This window comes from Echinops telfairi, unplaced genomic scaffold (assembly GCF_000313985.2).
Source record: "Echinops telfairi isolate 266 unplaced genomic scaffold, ASM31398v2 ScPeMD7_3533;HRSCAF=4204_1, whole genome shotgun sequence".
Classification (NCBI taxonomy): domain Eukaryota; kingdom Metazoa; phylum Chordata; class Mammalia; order Afrosoricida; family Tenrecidae; genus Echinops; species Echinops telfairi.
In genome coordinates, this window is record NW_022107432.1 from 9,765,784 (window position 1) to 9,770,456 (window position 4,673).

The window sequence follows — 4,673 nt, forward strand, 5'->3', positions numbered from 1 at the left end:
ACCAGCAAAAGTTAAGGGAATTAATTTCAGATTTTAGACTCTAGAAAATTATTATATTAGCTGGAGCTGAGTAATGGAATTATAGAAGCAGGTGGGGGTTGAAATGACTAGGTGATAATAGAGAACAGTTATTGAGTAATCATCGTAAATCATTCATGGGTAATGATGAGGACCCAGTTGATAAGAGAATCATTTTGTGAACAGAGAACAGCTTTGGCATGAGGAAATCAACTTTCTAGTGAAACCGCTAAAAATTTAAGGTGATGAAGAATCCAAAGACCTTATGAAAGGTGGTATTGAATCAAGCGTCCATTTAGACTTTAATGGGTAAAGAACAGAGAGTGACCGAGTGGGCTGAGAAATACAGCGCAGGGGCAGAGACAACCATAGGCATAAAAACAAGGTCAGTAGCTGTAACTCAAAGCATGACTGTAATTGGTGGAAGGATGGTCTCTTTGTGATTTGATGGGTATTTTTCAATTATGTGTTCCTCCAGTCACACATATGAAAGTTTTGCCATCAGATTCTCTAAGGTTCTCAGGCACTTAGGCCATTAAAATGTACAATGTCATGTACTAGAGCCACTGGCTTTTATTTTGTCCCCTCGATAATTAGAGGCAATAAAAAAGAACAGCCATCTACGCTCACTATAATTTCTAAACATAAAACACATTTTAATAAAAAAGTCATGGAAGGGGAAAACTTCAAGCTGGAAACAAAAGCACACTTGGCAATTATGTTGTCTGACTTTAAATTCATGTGCACATTCCTGCTTGCACCTTAAAGTGAGGAATTCTATCAGAGAGGAAACCATCAAGAAGGCGCATTTTGTGATTATGCATATTCATGGGCTCGAATATATGCCTTTATTGTTGCATCTTTTTGTGCTTAGTTTCTCATAAGAAACTTACATTTACTGATGCCTGGCACTTGGTGACTCGGAAGTGATATTTTAACTGTATTCGGGAGGATGAAGTAGGAAAACTGAGAGGTGCTTTACAGAGAAGACCGTTTCAGGGAGATGACAGAGCAAAAGTAAAAACTCAATGGCAAGGGAGAGGGCAGCACGGTTGAAGGCCTGAAGCCCGTGGAGGTGACTGGGGAGCCGAAACAGGGCCGAAGATGCCGGCATGTGTTGTAGCATCAAGCCAGGGTGGGGGCTGAGCGTGACCCTGAAACTAGAATGAAGGCTTTTTAAAAGTTTTCTTTCTCTGACTCTTTACCTTCTCTACTTACTGATTAGCTACCTTTGCTGACTCTTACATAATGTAAGGGGCATGGGAGTGTGGAGGGGAAGGGAGGAGATTATTCCTCATTTGCGTGTTGTCATTCACTGGCTTTGTGTCCCCTTGGCCTGCAGCTTTTCAAGCCCTTTGTTTCGTAAAGGAATTACTGGTTAAGTGTACTTTCCTGACTGGTGCATTCTATCATTAGAGACCTCTCCCCTGCAATTCCTTGATGCACATGATGGTGTCACCTGTAGTTTATTTCTTCTACAGTTCTAGGACACAGGAATAGCTTTTCACTTCTTTCTGAAGTAACTCCTTCCCTCTGGAGGTAGCTTTAGTGGGTTCATACCTACCCTGTTTCCCCGAAAATAAGACAGTGTCTTATATTAATTTTTGCTCCCAAAGATGCGCTAGGTCTTATTTTCAGGGGATATCTTATTTTTCCATGAAGAAGAATACAGTACACATTTATTGTTTATTGTTTTATTAAAGGAGACCTCGCACTTCCTGTCTGCTCCAGCTGTGTTGCCGCCAAAAGTGACCTCGCGGTGGCGCCCCGCTCCGGTCCAGAGTCCAGAGTTATGGTAACTTCGGGGGGCCTTATTTTCGGGGAGGGATGCCTTATATTTCAGCGAGTGGCAAAACTGTAAGTAGGTCTTATTTTCGGGGGATGTCTTACTTTCGGGGAAACACGGTAACTTGACTCATCACATAGACGTGTCTCCCAAGTAGCCTACACCTTGTCAATGGAATGTCATCATGTAACTTTCCCGTTATTGAACTCTGGAGATATAGGTCCACTCCAATTTAGCCAGCTCCCTTTGTCCATAAGGGCACCACTAGCCGGTTGTTTTTCCCCTTGTACATTTTCTAGATGGGAGCACAACTTCGATCAAAGCTCCTGACTCTAAGGCGCACATATCAAGTTTTCTGAGGAAACGCATTGAAGCCCTTCTGATTTGGTCTGCTGTTAGAATCACACACCCTACAATTCGTTCTCCCCAAAAGGAGCTCACAAATGAGAGGCCAATGGGTTTTCTAATTAGCGTAAAGCCCCTTTGAAAAAATGTGTTCCTCTAGTACCTCTTTTTTATGTCTCCTTAATTACCATTCAAAAAAGAAGTCCTGGTGGCATGGTGGGTTAAATGTTGAGTTGTGAAGTTCAAAGTCATTGGTTCAAATCCACCAGTCACTCTGTGAGAGAAAAATGAAGCTGTCTTCTGTAAAGATTGACAAGTCTTAGGAACCCTAAGGAGCAGTTTGATGCCGGCTTATAGGGTTGCTGAAAGTCAGAATTGACTTGGTGGTGGGTTTTGGTTTGATGTGCCATTTTAAGGAGCTGGGTAAACGCTACATTGGATCATTTTTTGGTATGTAATAAGTTGTTTAATGTTCTCTTCCTCCTAAAACTCACTTTCCTGAAATTAGGAATACTGTTTTTCTTTTCTAACAGATACAGTCTCAGAAGCAATTCCAATAGCTAACTTAGGCTAGGCAATAACTTCTTTATTGAATGAATGACATTATAGAAGAAACATGCTTCCCTGCTACTTAATTTTTAAAAATTCACGTTAGGGTTTAATAAGGGTATATTTATAAAAGGACAAGTGTGCCATATTTTTAGATCAAATGCATCTTTAGCGTGTCCATTAGATTACCTTTTCTAAATAGCACATATCTTAATCAGGAAATATTGTTATATTTTCATTCCTAAGGAGTATGTAAAATCACTGATTTCTATATTGCTAATTGATGGCAGATACACTACCGGGTTTCAGATGCTCTCCCAAATTACGAATGTTGAAATACTAAATAAAAGGGTATCTATAGATGTCATGTAAAGAAAATTCCTTTACAACATAACGAATTCCTCCCAATTTAGTAATTAAACTTATTTCCATACTTTCTCAGGGTAAGATTATGGCTACAGCTTGATAGCTATCTCAAGAGCTCTCATGAGGGTGAAATGAAGCTGTTGCTATGACTGCTGTATAAAGTGATGATGTGATGACAGTGGGTGAGGGGAAGGGTTCACTTCTCAACTTCCTCACCTTGCTGTTGGCAATCCTTAGAAGGCTGTACACTTGTGTCGTTACTGGGAGGACTCAGTTCCTCACCATGTGAGCTCTCCAAAGGTTTCTTGAATTTATTCACAGCCTTAAAGAAAACCTGAGAGTAAGAAGGTGAGAGCAACAATGTTGGAAACTGCAATCTCTTTGATAATATAATATTGGAAGAGATATTCAGTGATATTCATCCCTCTGCCATATTTTATTCATTAGACGAGAGTCAATAACTCCAGTCCACCATCAAGGAGAAGTGACTTCCTAGGGGTATGTGTATTAGAGGCTCATTTTAGAAACTGCCCATTGCACCTAAAATTTTCTTGAGCATTTCACATTTATAGACTATCAAAAACAACCAACCAAACAAACAAAAACTGACATCAAAGACATGAAAATTCTTAACTTTAACCTTTTTGAAGCTCTTGCTATATGCCTATAGAGAAAAGCATTCTGTGATGCTTGTAAGCAATATTTGAAAATATAATAGTTGTAGCAATGGTTTCTTACATATAAGATATTAAGGAGCCCTGGTGGCATAATGTTACACATTGGGCTGTGATCTGACACTATATTGAAACTACCAGGGGCTTCTTGGGAGAAAAACAGGCTTTCTAGTCCCATAAATGGTTAAAGTCTTGGAAACTCACAGGGGCAGTTCTACCCTGTCCTACAGGATTGTTATGATTTGTCATCGACTTGATGGTAGTGAGTTGTATAAGATATTAAGTTTCTTGAAGAGAAGCCTACCATAATTTTTTAAAGAAATATCCAATGATTATTTTTTATTATTTCTGTACCTCTTTGTAGCACATCAATGACCTATCTTTCAGTTCATTAATTTTCTCAATAGCTGTAGCTAATCTATGTTTAATTAAAATTTATCAGAGTTTTTATTTTGGTGACTTTTAAAATTCTTATCACATTTTTGATATTTTTTGACATCTTTTCTAATATTGTTTGTTTAAATTCTACTTGTTCTTTTAAAATGAATTTAAGAGTCTACTGTAGATGAATTTTTTTTTATTCTAGTATTTGGAGGTGAATTGATTATTGCTGTTTTATTTGATGACTTTCTTTTTTTTTTTTTTTTTTAAAATTTTATTAGGGGCTCATACAACTGTTATCCCAATCCATACACACATCAATTGTGTAAAGCGTATTTGTACATCATTTCTCAAAACATTTTCTCTCCATTTAAACCCCCGACATTAGGTCCTCATTTTTCCCCTCCCTCCCCGCTCCCCCCTCCCACATGAGCCCTTGATAGTTTATAAATGGGTATTTTGTCATATCTTGCCCTGTCCGACTTCTCCCTTCATCCACTTTTCGGTTGTCTGTCCCCCAGGGAGGAGGTCACACACAGTTCCATGTAATCGGT